The sequence below is a fragment of the Notamacropus eugenii genome, chromosome 2, assembly GCF_028372415.1.
Source record: "Notamacropus eugenii isolate mMacEug1 chromosome 2, mMacEug1.pri_v2, whole genome shotgun sequence".
NCBI lineage: Eukaryota > Metazoa > Chordata > Mammalia > Diprotodontia > Macropodidae > Notamacropus > Notamacropus eugenii.
In genome coordinates, this window is record NC_092873.1 from 394,519,077 (window position 1) to 394,535,940 (window position 16,864).

General features: G+C 40.5%; 1 long non-coding RNA gene across 2 annotated transcripts in view; it reads right to left on the minus strand.

Moving 5' to 3' along the window:
* The window catches only part of LOC140529113 (uncharacterized), a 152,772-nt gene that overhangs the window by 103,857 nt on the left and 32,051 nt on the right, over nucleotides 1-16,864 (minus strand). For both annotated transcript variants that reach the window (XR_011975432.1, XR_011975431.1), the window contains exons 2-3: nucleotides 12,306-12,401; nucleotides 10,532-10,586 (exon numbers count right to left, since the gene is read on the minus strand). This is a non-coding gene — a long non-coding RNA (uncharacterized lncRNA). The remainder of the gene's footprint in view (nucleotides 1-10,531; nucleotides 10,587-12,305; nucleotides 12,402-16,864) is intronic.

Genomic DNA, 16,864 nt, shown 5'->3' on the forward strand with positions numbered 1-16,864 from the left:
GTTAAGTCACTTGCCCAGAGATCACACAACTAATAAGTATCTGAGGTCACATCTGAACTCAGGTCTTTCTAACTCCCCTGCACCACTTAGAGCTCTCAAGGCAATAGCCAAGGCTTATCATTGGCATTCATAATTACAAATAATGAAACTAACTCAGTTTCTCTTCTACTAACTTCCATCATAGAGAAGTAGCATAAGAACACAGATTCAAAAGCAGAAGGGGTCTCAGAGTTCATCTAATATAACCCCCTCATTTTACAGGTAAGGAAACCAAGGCACAGAGAGATTAAGTGACTCGCCCAAAGCAACACCAAGGCTTCTTCCACCATACCATGCTATAGGCATCAGAGAATTTCCATGTGATTGGGTTATTCAGATATACTTTTACCCTATGGGCTAAAAAATAAAGACTTTTTAAAAAATCTACCTTATAGTTATCAAGTCAGATTGCTCGGGACTAGAAGCAAGCTGGACATCGAGTCCCATCTCCTAACATTATAGAAATGATTTTTGTGGATTTATTTTGTATTGTACTCCCTTACTATAGCTATTAATTGACTCAGGTAGTTTCCTCACTGATTCTATGAGATTTTCTAATTAAACCATTATTTCTTCTACAAACAGCAATAGTTTTACCTCCCTTTTCCAATGTTTGTACACTTGTTTGTGTTTTCTAGTATTCCTCATGTTCCAAATAAGGAAATGGAAGTTCAACATGTTAATTAAATGATTAGTGTCTGTTTAGTATACCACCTCAGTTTCCTGACTTGTAAACTTAAAGCTCATGATACTTAAAACTAGAATAGGTCTCTTGCAGAAGTGCATTAATCAGCTGCCTCTATGGTATTGGTCTGTTGTACTTTTTCCAGGAATACAGACAAGATCCTACTGAATTCTATGCCACAATTACTCACTGATTCTTGGAATTATCATGAGGAGAGTGAGTCTCTAACTTTAGGACAGGGGTTCTTAACTTTTGGGGGGTCATTGACTCCTATGGCAGTCTGGTGAAATCTATGGACATCAACTCAGAATAATGTTTTTAAATGCATAGGATTCCAAGGGAAATCAGTTATACTGAAATAAAGATGCAATTGTTTTTTCTCACCCACATTCATGGATGCCCTGAAATCTCTCCAGAGCCCCCAGGTTAAGAACCCCTGCTCTAAGATAAGATATGGCTTGAAAAGAAAGAATTTCTAGGAGAGGAAACACAATGATGAAGATTCATACTAAAGGAGGACCTTTCCTGAGCACAATTTTTAATTAAGAAAAATAAAATAATAGAGCTAGAGGGGAGTTAGCACCTGATGGGAAGGAAGGAGGTGGGGGTAGGGGGTTTGAGGAAGAATGCAAAAGAAGGAGAGTGAAGATACCCAAAGCCAACTTTTTTTTTCACAATTTAGCTGAAGGCTTGCCCTCTTTGGTGCCAAGTAACAGCTGTACAGTGTTGTACAGTTCCTCCTGGGTAGCCATAAAGAATTAGTGGGAGGTCAAGCACAATATTTCTCATTCCAAACCCTCTGGTTCTATTCAGGGGGAGGGTATTGGGCTATTTCTTCTCTGACCCCCTCTGGATGATGTTTCCCAGAATTCAAGATTACAAAACAAGGGCAAGGCAGCCCACCCCAGCCGTCCCATGAGCCTGGGTCAGCAAATCCCATCCCAAGTTCTCATGGTTTAGTGGTGGGAGCTTCCTGCCACTCACCCGAGGCAGCTTGTTATTCAGTGCTGGGGTACATTTCTCTCTCTGTCTGCCTGAGAAGAATGATGACAAAAACAATTCTGAAGGCCTTTGAGCCAAGCAGGAAACTCAGCTTCTCAGATCATGGGAACTCAGGAGGCTGCCCCTCACATCATACACAGCAGGTATTGTTCAGGACAAGGCTGCTGAGACCAGAAGGCATTTCTATCCCCTTGGGATTGATAGGAATTTTATTTGATTTTCTGTATTTATTTATGTTTGGTGCATAAGGTGTTTGAGAAGTGGATTCATGACCCTTCTACGTGAATCAGGTTCCTTGAAGGTAACAGTCATGAAGCGAACATTATCACTATAAACAAGCAGCTAAAAGCTTCAGCAGCAACAAGGACCACAAACACTTATTGAGCACCTATTGTATGTAGAGTGCTGCTCAAATATACCAGCCCCACCTATCTCTTACCTTTTATCCCTCCTTTAAACAGGTCAATAAATCAAGGATGAGGCGTGATTTCCTCAACAGCAACCTATCTTTAACTTATAACCTTCGCAGTAGGAATTCTTAAGCTTCTTTTATCCTGAATCCCTTTGGCAATAAAACCCATGAACCTTTTCTCAGAATAATGCTGTGGAATGCATATGATAAGGTGCACAGGATTACAAAGTGAAAACCCAAAAATGTCATTTATTTTTCCAAAATGCATGGAGTTCTTGGCATCTATCCCTGAATCCCCAAAGGGTTAAGAACCCCTACTTTAGAAAATAGCCGGAGCTCAGAGAGGATAAACGCCTTCACCATGGCCACAGAGCTGCTAAAGGACAGGATTTAAACCCAGATTTTACTCTTAAATTTATCTTTCTAAAAAGATAACATCATGCCTCTCAAAGACAGACACTAGTGGTGAAATTCATGACATCATTCTTCTCTCCTTCACTATCTTCACATGCATTTATTAAGCCCCTACTACATGCCAGGTGCTGGCATGGAAAGACAAAAATGCAATATTCCCCTGCCCTCAAGGAATTCATGTTTTGCCAGCTGGCCCAACACAAGTTTTTATTTGGGGTTCACTAGAAATAAGGGCTATTTTCAAGTCTGTTTTATAAGCACTTAGAAGTGCTTTGCAAATTGTTGAAACTTCACAATTCCCTGCCAGGTCTAGTCTTAAATTCATCCATACTAAACTAAATCACACCAGCTGTTACAAATCTCTTCTCTCTTTAATTCCACCTCCTGTCCCCTCCTTCTCAAAAGATTGGTTCACCAATCGCCTTCTTTAGAAGACCAAAACCATCCAGTGTCAACCCATCAGCTTATCTCTCTACTCCTCTAATCCTCTTTATACTCAGGAGATAAACTGGTCCGTACTTCACTTGCTGAACCTGGAAGCAGGAAAATCTTATCAGACCTTAGTTAATCAGCTCCATAAACTTTACTGAATGGATTCAATACTTCTAAGCCTCAGTTTCCACCTATGTAAAGTGGGGATGAAAATAGCTGTGACTTTTATCTCCCAAGATTAAATGACATATGTATATAAAGTGCTCCGCAAACCTTAACATGCCATATAAATGACAGCCATTATTATTCTTCATATTCAGAGGAAGAGGGACCCTATCTCCTAACCAAGCCTGCTCCTTCACTTCTATCCTTTATACTATTTCCTTTCCTTCTTCACACATCTCCAAATCTCTCCCTATATCCTGGCTCTTTCCCTTCAGTCTATAAAACTACCCATAACTCCCCTAGTCTAAATAAGACTTTTACTGTCCCTGCTACCCCATGGACTCTACTCTCCTTATCTGCCAGATTTCCAGGAAGAATAATCTACACGTACAACTTTTTATTTCTTTTGTGAATATTTGTACATGTCTCCTTGCACACAATCTAGACTCCTTGAAGATAAGGGATTGATTCATTTTTTTCTATCTCAGTGCCTAGTGCATTGTTTTTTGGGCATGTACAACTCTACATCTTTGTGATCCCATGGACAAAGTCCATGGTTTTCTTGGCAAAGACAATGGAGTGGTTTGCCATTTCATTCTTCAGTGTCTCCCTGTTTTACAGATGAGGAACTGAGGCAAACAAGGTTAAGAAATTTGCCCAAAGTCACACAACTATTAAGTGGCTAAGACCAGATTTGAACTCAGATAGATGAGTCTTCCTGACTCCACTCTATCCACTGTGGTACCCAGCTGCCCCTGAGTAAGCAAGATTTGTGTTCAAATCCAGCCTCAGACACATTTTAGATGTGTGACCTTGGGCAAGTCACTTCGCCTCTGCCTCAGTTTCCTCAACTGATAAATGGGGATAACAATGACACCCACCTCACGGGGTTGTTGTGAAGATCATATAATATTTGTAAAGCACTTGGCACAGTGCCCAACATATAGTAGGTGCTATATAAATACTTCTTCCTCTTCCCCCTACATATCCAGCCCCAGCCTTTCTTCTAAGATGGTCTCCCTCATGAAGTGCCTTTTGGGTATTAAATGTCCTGCAGACATCTCATCCAAAACAGAATTCCTCATCTTCTCTTCCCCAACTAGCCCCAACTCTCTCCTTTTCCCAACAGTTCTATGACTGTCAAGAACATTCCTAACCTCCTAGAAACACAAGCTAGCCGTTTCAATGTCATACTTACCCATCACTAACATTAGTCCCACATAATCCAATCTGAAGTCAGGTCTCACAGTTTCTACCTTCACAACACCACACAAATACATACATGTACACATACATGCATTATACATACACATACATATACACATAAACATACATAGACACATAAACACACACTCACACACATACACACCCTCCTCTCCATTTACACAGCTACTACTCTGGTACATGCCTTCATCACTTGATGCCTGAACAAGAAGGTGTGAAGGCTTTCCTCTAGCTGGTCTCCCTCTCCCCTTTCTAATCCATTCTCCATCCAGCTACCCAAATGATTTTCCTAAAGGGCAGATCTGGCCATGTCACCATCCCTACCCAATTACCTCCAGTGGCTCCCTATTACCTTCAGAATCAAACATGAAATCCTGTTTGTCATTGAAAGCCCCTTCCTAACTTTCCAGCCTTATTATGCTTTACTGTCCTCCTCATATTCAGCAATCCAGCAACATCAGCTTTCTTGATATTCCTCAAACACAGTGATCTATTTTCCAGCTCTGCTTTTGCTGTCCCCTATGCCTGGAAGGTTTCCCCGTTTTCCCCATGCCTCTTGGCTTTCCTCTCATCTTCCTTCAAGATTCTGCTCAGGTCGGGCTTTGGCAGGAAGACTTCCCTGGTGTCCCCGGCGTTGCTAGTGCTTTCCTTCTGAGAAGTTATAGTCCATAAGCATCTACTATGTGTCAGGTGTTGGGCTGAGCACTGGTGAAACAACAAAAGTGTCTACCCTCAGGGAGACTCCATTCTAACGGAGGGAGACAATATGCAAACTATGGACATACAGTGGACCCGACAAATGGCAGGAAATTTCACAACAGGGCCTTGGGAGAAAGTGGAGGGGGGAGGGGAATCTAAGAAGACTGGGAAGATTGTGAAGGGCTCTTAAAAGCCAAGCCAAGGATTTTATTGAGTTACCTTAAATTTATTATATATATACATATGTATGCATATGTATATGTATTATGTATAGGTATACATATATACACACACACACATATATATAATATGTACAATTTTTTCCTTATTTTGTCTCACCCATTAAAAATGTGACATCTTGCTTTTGCCTTTCTTCATCTTTCCAGTTCTCCAGATAGTGCCAAGTCATAATAAGAGCTTAATAAATGCTTGTTGACTGATTGAGTGACTTACTGTGATTCTCCAGGCTAAATTTCTCTTTCCTGACAATCACTCTCCTATATGCTTTTTTGTTGTTCAGTTATTTCAGTCATGTCCAATTCTTTGTCAACCCATTTGGGACTTCTTGGCAAAAATATTGGAGTCGTTGGCCATTTCCCTCTCCAGCTCATTTTATAGCTAAGGAAACTGAAGCTAACAGGGTTAAGTGACTTGCCCAGGGTCACACAGCTAGTAAGTATCTGAGGCCACATTGGAACTCAGGAAGTTGAGCCTTCCTGACTCCAGGTCTGGCACTCTATGCACTGTGCCATGTAGCTGCCTTACCTCTCCCAATTAGAATAGAAGCTCTTTGAGGGCAGAGAGTGTCTTACTTCCGGTTCTTAACTATATGGTACAGTGGTACTTGTTCCAGGGCACATAGTAGGTGTTTAATAAAACACATTTTCATTCATTCATCAAGAAGGAACCATACAAAATGAGAAGAGGCAAAGCAATATGGTTTTTATTTCTGACTGCCAGGCATCCTAGCAGAGCAAAGGAAGCTGTTGAAGAAATCCATATGTATTTGCTTAATTCTTTGTTAACAGGGCTACCATTCTAGTTTAACTACCAAAACCACAACTATGAGACAAATGAAAATCTGCTGGAGGCTTACCCAGAAGCACATTGTTTAGCTTACCCCCTTTCCTTCCTTGGGAAGAATGCTGGGTACTAAGTTCAAGTTCACTTCAAAACACACTAGAAATTTGCAAAGTACAGGTGTACTGCCCTGACCACCCACAAAGCATGGCACTAAAGGCAATGCCTCTAAAGCAGCAGAACCCACTTTGAACCTAAGAGCGTCCTATTCACATTATTTGTAGGTTTGGTTTAAGAATCTGCCTCTAACCCCCTAGAAGTGCCCTTAACTGAGTAAAGAAATAGAATTTTCTTTTGAAATTTTTAGAGAATAGTGAAACATCTTGTTTCCTAAAGTACTTCATAATTTTCTAAGTCCTTTCACATATATTATCTCTTTGACATGTCAGGTATCAAGTGAGAGCTGAAGCCTTCAGAGATATAGCTGCCCCACAGTTAAAACTTCATAAGTAAGTATTTATTTTGGGATCCCAGTGAAAAAAACTGCTTATTTGATTACTCTGGCCCCCACTTGCCAAGGAGTGCAAAAGAACCGTGCTCAAGGGAAGGAGGGTGTCTAGAATGCCCTTTATCACAACAGAGAAGACCGTTCAGGGAAAGAGGCTTAAGAAAGGACTCTCAACAGTAGTGGAGATGGAGACTAGCTTTGCCAAAGAAATGGAGTGGGAGGCAGTCTGGAGATAAGGAACAGAGGTGTTTGAAGGAAGCAAAGAGAAAATCCATCTAATTGGAGTGGTAGAAGTAAGCACAAATAAACCAACACAACCCCTGAACAGGCTTCTTTCCTTCTGTGGGCCTCAGTTTCCTCATCTGTAAAATGAGAACACTAGATATCTAAGGACCCTTCCAGCTCCAACAGTCTATGACATTATAACGCCTCCTTACCCCCACCAGGACTGCCACCATCATTTCAGACATCAGTCTGAGACTGTCTCTAGTGGAGTGAGTCTAGGCAAAGACCTCCAACCTACCTAAAAAGAAGTAAACCTAATGCGCTGAGACAGGCTCAGATTATTTCTCATCTCTTCAGTCATAAATAAGAGGCAGCATAACTTGGTAGAAAAAAAGATTAGCTTAGTGGTCAGAAGAGTTCAATTTAGTTCAAAGAGCATGTAAGTGCTTACTAAGTCCAAGCAACAGGAGTTCCAGGGATACAAAAATGAATTAAAAATTGACCCCGCCTTCCCTGAGCTTTCTACTGGATTCGAGTCCTGCTTCGGCCACTTCTTAAATGTGTCGAGACATTTAACTGGAGTTTCCTCATATGAAAAATGGGGATAATAACAGTTGCCTATTTTCTCTACCTCAAAGGGCTGCTGTGAGGATTAAAGGAGAAAAAGAACATTATTACAACTGCTGGTATCCTGCTTCCCAAACAAACTTGAACATAACTACTTTGAACATATTTGTGCTGGTTTACATTTATTTATTTGCTACATTTATAGTTACATTTTATTTATGCAGGGCAACAAGGTAGCATAGTGGATAGAGTGCCAGCCTGGAGACAGAAGGACTCATTTTCTTAAGTTCAAATCCAGCCTCAGATACTTATTAACTATGTGACCCTGGACAGGTCACTTAACCCTACTTGCCTCAGTTTCCTTATATGTAAAATGAGCCAAAGAAGGAAATGGCAAACTACTCCAGTATCTTTGCCAGAAAAACCCCATGTGGGATCACAAAGAATCGGATATGACTTAATAACAAAATATACTTATAAACATATTTGCTGTCTCTCATAAGCTCCTTCTCAGCAGAGATTGATTCATTCTTTGTATTCCCAGTTCTTAACACAGTGCCTACTACTTAGTATGTGCTTAATAAATAATGATTAAGTGACTATCTAAATTCAGGAAAAGGTAGTTTCTCTGTCAAGAGGAATACCTACCTTAGTGTAGGACACCATCACTATGGTCTGTGGGAACTGGAAAGAAGGCAAGATATGGGGTAGTAGTTAGTTGTTCATTTCAATGGATTATCCTTCATATTACCCCCATAGTAAAGAGGAGAGCAAAGGTACATGAAAGAAGGTTAAACTGATGAAGTTCAAAAGTGATAATGAAACAAGCAAGATAGCAATTCCTTGAGTGTTGGGACTGTCACCTTTCTCTTTCATATCTTCAACACCTAGAACAGTGCCTTGCAAGCAGTAAATGTTTGGTTATCCATCTGAATTGAGTGGTAAGCTCCTCATTATGCCTCCACCAAGCAACTTCTTTGCTTCTTTGAAATGCTATGGAAGTTCCTTGACTGTGGTGTTGTTGAATTGTTTTCAGTCATATGTGACTCTTCATGAACCCTTCTGGGGTTTTCCTGGCAAAGATACTGGAGTGGTTTGCCAATTTCTTCTCCAACTCATTTACAGATGAGGAAACTGAGGCAAATAGGGTTAAGTGACTTGCCCAGAGTTGCACAGTTAGATAGGAAGTATCTGGGGTCAGATTTGAACTCAGGTCTTCCTGACTCTAGGACCAGCACTCTATTCACTGCACCATCTAGTTGCTGAGACTGACTTTAATTTTTAGTGACTTCTTCATATAGAGAAAAATGGGAGCAAGTTGCTCCTGAACTAGTCAAGAGGCTGGAAGTACAACAACTGGAAGTCATGCCACTTGAACCAAAAGGCATGAGAACTCCTAAGTGGTGCTCTTATAGATCAGCCCCTGAACAAATAGGTTTGGAAGTTAGCTAACTTATCTAAGAGTTCAGCCCTGATACTGTGGGAGAGTTATAAATGTGGCTCACATTCTTCAATATTCCCCTCTATTGACCCAACAACCAACAGAAAGGCTATGGGATAGTTATAGGATGGGAAGAGATGGATAAGGAAGACAAGTCCTGGAGAGGAATATGTCACAAGTGAAAATTGTCCAGAACCTTCCCAATCATTCCATTCCGTTTTGTTTCTAATTCCTGACATATATTTCAGGAGAAAAAGATTGGATCATTTTCTTTCCAAACTAGATCTTCCATTTCTAATTAGTTCACACCAATACCAAACTCTATCAGTTGACAATCTGCTGTGGCAAACAGAACAGGAAATTAATAGATAGACACGTAATTAAATCATACTAAATGAAAATGTGAAGACTTTAGCGAGAGTGGACTCACGGTGAGTGGGCTATATTTCTCCCCAGGGATCTAGTTGCTGTCATGAGAACAAGAAATCAGAGATATGGGATTACTTCCCTACCCATCACAAATGAAAGAATGCAAGTATAATGCTTTGTAAATGTTGACATCATAAAGAAATGTCAGCTACTAAGTAAGTGCAAAGTCCAATGGGATGGACAATTTTTCGCTGGTTCCCCAATACCAACTCAAACTCTCTGTATAGTTTGAGGGCAGGAAAATCTCCCACTGAATTATCTTTTGTCTGTCTACATGACAACTAGAGCAGCATCTACAATAATGGGAAACTATTTGTATAAGGTACACAAAAGATCAAGCCCAATTCCTGCATTTTATAGATGAAAAATATCCAAAGAAGATACATGACCTGCCTCAGGTCAAAGACAGCAGATATGGGAACTGAAATCAGAAACTCTTTCTCCAAAATTGTGCTTTCTCCCCTATATCAAGTTCTCTCAAGTTCTTTCCTGAAAACAACTTATAAGGTAATTAATAAAAGTAATAAAAATAACTAAGATTTACATAGTGCTTACTGTATGCCAGGCATTCTGCCAAGAGCTTTACAGTTATTGCCTTATTTGATCTTCACAACAACCCCGGAAGGTAGATGCTATTCTTATCCCCATTTTACAGATGAAGAAACTGAGGCAAACAAGTTAAGTGACATGCCAAGGTCACATAGCTAGTAAGTATCTGAGGCCGGATTTGAACTCAGGTCTTTCTGACTCCAGGCCCAGAATTTTATCCACTGAGCCAACTAGATGCTCTATTATTACTCTTCTCATTTGATAGATTAATAATAATAAATGATAATAAAGGCTTTCATAGCACTTACTTAGTACCAGGTACTTTACAATTATTATTTCATTGGATCCTCCTAACAACCCTGGGAGAGAGGTACTTTTATTATTCTCATTTTATAGAAGAGGAAACAGGCAAGCAGAAGTTAAGTGACTTGCCAGGATCACACAACTCGTAGGTATCTGAGGACAGATTTGAACTTGGATCTTGCTGACTGTAGACCCACCAGTCCATTCCCCAAGCCACCTGGCTGCCGCCTCATTCCTTATTTCACACACGAGGGAACTGCAGCTTAGCACACTCATACAGCTAGGAGGTGGGAAGCATCAGTTCTCAAACCAGAGCTTCTAACCCAAAGCTCAGGGCTCCTGCCTGAGAACTGAGTGCCCAAGAGGATGGAAGTTACAAGGACCAGAAGGCGTGCATTTCTAACTGCTAATTATTACCTATGCAAATGCTGGCAGTGCACATCCAGGTGGAACTGAGGGTAACTGCATTCCCCTGAAAGGAAAAAATGCAAATTTGTTTCAATATCACTTTCAAACTTCCTGAGTTGATCATCTCTGTCAAGGATGACTCAGAACCACTGCCACTACCTTGTGCTGTCTCACATCAATGCAGCTGCATTCCCTCCCCAGTTCCTAGACTCCACACAGCCTTCCCCCACTTCTCACTTGGGTCCCCTACTGTAAAGAAAAAAAAAACACAAACTTTTTTTAGGAAGATTAAATACCCTTACAACAGGACCTATAATTCCCAGTCATTTCCAGTCAATCCCTTGGCCATTTTACTGTAAGAGCTGATATGGATATCATCCAGAAATTTTTTCTCCTTTCCCTTTTGATAGAAGAGATAGAAGAGCTCAAGTCTGAATAAGTGCTTGTAACTTTTCAAAGTACTTGCACATTTATTATTTATTCCCTCTATGAAGGAAGCAGGGTGACTATTATTATAACCCAATTTTACAAATGAGAACCCTGAAACTCAGGCAAGTCAAGTGACTCGTTTTTGGCCCCACAAAAAATTAGTAGCAAAGCTAGGATGAGAATCCAGTCTTCCCTGACCCTTATCTGGATTGTCTTCCCTTACCTTTATCTGGACTTTTTTCCCCCTAGGATTCCTTCCAGGGCTATTCATCACTACCAATCAGTCAATGAACAAGCACTTATTAAGTGCCTACTACGTACTAGAGCCTGTGCTAGGTTCTGGGGATTACAGTCACAAAAAACAAAACAATTCTGTACTCTGACAGTCTTTAAAGGGAGAGACAACAGGTACATAGGATGTACAAATAAATCCTACATCTAGAACTGGCACTAACAACTGGGGGCGGGGGTGGATTAGGAAAGGCTTCTACCTTGTTAAAATTTTTACCATCGTAACCATCCCTATCATCATCATACTCTGGAAGTCAAGTCAACAAGCAATAGTTAAGTACTTTCTATGTGTTAGGCACTGTGCTAAGCCTCAGGGATACAAAGAAAGGCAAAAATAGACCCCTCAAGGAGATCATTGTTTGCATATGAGACACTGGCCAGAGACACTGGCTTAGGAGACCAATTTAAACCTCAGCAATGTTGTCAAGACAAATAACTTAGAAAGGTTTAAAAATACTGAATAATGATCAACTAACTTCCAAAGAACTGGAAATGAAACATGCTACCCATCTCTAGACAGAGAGGGGAAGGACTCAGGGTACAAAAATAAGATGCTTTTTTTTTAACATGACCAATGCAGGAATCTGTTTTGCTTGGCTTTGCATATCTGTTCCAAGGCAGGGGTAGAAGGAGTAGAAGAGAAAATAGATTTTTGTTGTTTTTTTTTAAGACATTGGTCATACTCTTGAATTTTTCTGTTAGGTCCTGAGAAAATACCCCAATGGGGATTATAGTGTCATAGGGTTTAAAATATAAAGGGACTTTAGAGATCATCTGATTCAACACCTCTTATCATTTGCTGTTTTTTGGTCATTTCAGTCATATCTGACTCTGCATGACCCCATTTGGCTTGGCAAAGATTCTGGAGTATTTGCCATTTCCTTCTCCAAATCACTTTACAGATGAGGAAATTGATTTAAATTAAGTGACTTGCCCAGTCACACAACCAGTACATGTCTGAGACTAGATTTGAATTCAGACCCAGCACTATCCACTGAACCACCTGGCTGCCCCTTATTTTACAAATAAGGGAACTGAGGCTCAGAGAGAGAAAGTGACTTACCCAAAGTTGTGTGTATAGTTGAGGAAGAGCCATACCAGGGCAATACCCAGTTCAGTTTTCTTTCTTCTAACTGTCCAGTGCTATTAGACATAGTCCCTGAAAAGAAGTCAACAAATTACAGGAAGAAAACATCGAGAGGTGCATCTCTGAGTTGCCGCTCAGGCACATCCCTTAGATAATTGTTATTTTGATCCTTTCTTAAAATGGCAAGGAAACAGAACTAAATGAATGTTTTCTCTTTTTTTTTTGTTTGGCCTCAGGAGAGAATAGTTTTCATTCCCTAATTCAGTGTTTAGTCAAGAAACCATTTGTGTGTGTGTGTGTGTGTGTGTGTGTGTGTGTGTGTGTGTATAAAAAGCTGATATAAGGCTATGCATAATTGTGTCCTTTTTTGGGAGGTCTATACCTGTGAATTCATTGGTTTAAGGAACTCCCAGTAAGGAAATTATCTCTACTAATGCAGATTTGCAATTATTCTGCAACTTAGAGTCTTAAAGAATAACCTAAGGCACTGAGAAATGATGTTAAGTAAGCCAGGATATGAAAGAAGAGGGAACTGAACCCAAGTCATTGCCCTACTGTCTCACACATTCCTGTGCACATACCAGTATATACGTGTGTGTAGATGTGTTTGAGTACTCTGAGCAGACATTCATATGTGAAAATGCAAGGATAAATGAAGACATGTTGGACATGTAAGTCTACCCTACGGCAGCTGATTTGCTCGACTAGTTACTTGGTTGAAGAGTCAAGAGGCTGGGCTTGTGACATTAAAGACAGGCAACATGGAGACTCTTGTTACCTGAACTGACTAGGTAAGAGATGGGATTGTTTCAACAATATCCAGCAGCAATAAGCAAGAGCTTTCATCTCCAGATGCCAAAATGGCAGTGCCATTGGCCAAGTAGTAATGTCTTGGAAACAGAGAAATGGTTGGCCTCCAATTCATGAAAAAGGAGAAGAGAAATCCCTCAAGCCGAAGGCAATCCAGGACTTTTGCAGTGAGGTTCCCAGAGAAGCTATCCCTTTCTAGCACAGTCTATCTTAGACCTAAATAAATTGGAATAAGAATCAATATATCAAGTATCTGTCTAAAGCCTTCTATGTGTCACTCACTCTTGGCACTAGGTATACAAAGACAAGAAAAGAAATAGCCCCGACCTCAAGGAATTTACATTCTATTGAAGGGTACTCTCCTGAAGTCAGGAGTTTCAGAAAAAGTCTAGTGATTCAAGGTGATTATGAAAGGTATGAGAGGAAAGATGCTAGTTCTGGTTTTGTGGGGCCAGAAAACACACTCTGTGTAGTTCCTGTGTCCCACTCTCTGAAATGGGTGCAGATTGTTTACATGAAGAGTGGAGAATTCTCCCCTCCACCCTACAGGACTTTCCTCACCACAAACCTCAGACACTTACGAAGGAGAGTACAAGGTGTTTGCTTCAGAAAGAGTGGGTTGAACTTGTTTTGTTCCCTCACGTAATAGGTGTTCTTTTTTTAAACGTAGGGAACGATAACAGCCCTGTGAGTTCTACTCATGCCTTTGTCCTGGGGATCTCCAAAGCATCTTCAAGATCTTTTCACTCTTACTCTCTTGGCAACTTCCTCAGGAAGACAGGTCTTGTAAAGCATACACCAGATGAGGTCAGGCGGGCGAGGAATAGCCAAGGCCAAAGGGAAGATATCTACCCCTGAACTCCCCAGAATCAAGGTGATGGTCCTTCCACCAGACAATTCAGTTACTTAATTTAATTCTATTCTATTTAATAAACATTTATTAGATGCCCACCATATGCCAAACACTATGCTATCTACTAGGAATACAAAGAAAAATAAAATGAAGAGCCTTTACCCTCTAGGAAGCTTACATCCTATTGAATCATAGTGACCACAAAATTAAACATTTTTAGAGGTAGATGGAAATCATCATCATCATCATCATCATCTTAGCTCACACTAATATTTAAGGACTGGAAATAATTTTATAACCATTGGCTCATTTGATTCTCACAATAATCCTGTGAGGTAGGAGCTACTATCCTTATTTTTACAGATAAGGAAATTGAGACCCAAGAGATTTGACTGGTATGTTCAGGATTACACATTTAGTAAGTGTTACAGCAGGATTTGAACCCAGGTCTTTAAATCCAAAACTCTATCCATTATATACCATCTTTCATGCTCAAAGGTGGTAAGAGAGACACTCTGGTGCACTGGGAAAATATCACTGCCAGAATCAGAGGACCTGAGTTCAAATCATGTATTTGACATATATTACCTGTGTGAGTCTGGGCAATTCATTTAACCTCCCACCTGTTTTCCTCTCCCAAAAAGGGAGGGGGTTGGACTAGCTGGCCTCTACAGCTTTGATCCTATGAGTCATATCTCAAAAGTTGGGATGTAATTTTACTAATTTATCCAATGTCTATTACCAAATGACCAATGGCATGAATTTGGAAAATGGCTACCAAGGGTAGGAGTGCCATAATGACATGGCAATGAACCAGAGAGGTACAAACTCATCCCACACAAGGAGCTGACCACATGACCTCGGTTCTCACACAGATGAACTAACTAAACCAGAAGCAGGACTGAACCTTATTGACTTAAAGCCAACAGTCATTGAGTTCCACACGCGAGGGTCGGATTGCATGCTAAGCCCCAGTGAAAACTGATACCCATCCACCCACCAGACGAAAGGCAAAATGTGGTTTTTTTCAATCCTTTCAGTTTTAGTGAAGATTGGGGTTGTGAGCAATGCAAGTGAGATAAGTTTCCTTCTCTTCAAGCCCAGGCCTCAGGTCGACCTCTTTGAAGGTCTTTTAAGTTCAAAATGAACTCAGAGAGAGATGAACACCCATCGCAGGCCTCTTTCAGGAGCTGGGTAGTTTTTGTTGAGGAAGGAAGTCAATGGGAGGGTTGGGGTGAGGAGAAAGTGAGACTTTTTTTTAATCCATCTTTTATTCAGAGCTCTGAATCTTTAATCAATTATGGATGAAGCATAAGAACTTTTTTGAAATGCTAATAAAGGCATTTAGACCAAGTGACCAGAGGAAAGCCTAAGTATTCAATATAGAATGTGCTTTGACTGTTTTGGACAAATAATTACTATAAAGCAGGGGAACAGGATAGCACCTACTGAAGGTCCAGAAGGTGTAAAGAGGGAGCCCTGATCAACTGATAAGCTCTCCACAACCGCCTTGATGAGATTACAGAACATGAACCTTTGCCTAAAGGGAACATCCAGCACAGGTAGAGTGAGACCAGGACCCTTGCTGAGAAGGGACAAAGGGACAATTTATTCATGCCCGGCTGTCTCCAAAATTATTGTTCACAGAGTGGAGGAAGATTTTCCCTTTTACTGGAGATGTCCTCTAACACCCAGAGGAGAAACAAATTGTGGAAAGATTTGCTCCTTTCTTTTATTTTTTTAGGACTCCATAGATAGACTAAAAATATACATACAGAACACAAAGAGAATTATATATAAAACCATAAATCTCTAATTAATAATTGTTCCTTCATAAAACAGTACATAATAGATTCAACAAATTACTTTCAAAACTGTCCTAATTGTCTGTGTTTCCTTCTTAATTCTTTCTATTTTCTTATAGGTATTTTAAAATATCCCAACGGCCCTCTTTTGGAGGGCATCATTATTACTTAACTCCTTACTCCTCTCTCACCTTTGCCCAATTAAAAATGGGAGGAGGGGGAGAGGGAAATTCCTTGTAACAAGTAAACATAGACAAGAATGACAAATTTGCAGTGGTCGTGTCCAAGAATGTATGTCTCTTCCTGGACCTTGGAAGCTCTATTATCTGTCTGTCAGGAGGTGGGCAGCACATACTTCATCATAGGTCCTCAGAGACATGGTTAGTCATTGCTTTGATCAGAGTTCTTAAGCCCTTCAAAGTTGTTTTTTTTTACAACATTGATTTCCTTGTATAAATTGCACTCTTTCCTTTCCCAAGCTTCCCCTCCTTTGAACTTTCCATACATGAATTAAAAAATGTGGAGTGGGGGGATTTCTTCTTGCTCCCCAGGAGAAGATGTAGATGTGGGTCTCCCCCAAGGTTTTCTCCAGGGTCCTCTTGTCTTCTCCCTTTTTATTTGATCTCATTAACTTCCATGGTTTGGTTATCATCTCTTGATCTTCTATTTGGTCTCCCTGCCTCATGTCTCTCCAATCCATCCTCCACTCAGTTGTCAAACTGATCTTCCTAGAGCACAAATCTAAATATGTCATCCTTCTACTCAATAAACTCTTCATGGCTCCCTATCACCTCCAGGGTCAAATATAAAATCATCTCTTTTGCTTCCTGGCCCCATCCTATCTTTCCAGTCTCCTTTCGTCCTTACCCCCTTCCACATACACTGCAATTAGGGCCACTCGCCTCCTTATTATTCCTCACACAAGACCCTCTATCTTCTGACTTGAAGTGTTTTTACTTACTGACATCTATGCCTGGAACACCATCTCCCCTCATCTCTGCCTCTTATCTTTCCTGGCTTCCTTCAAGTCCCAGCTAAAATCCCACTTTCTACAAGAAGTCATTCCC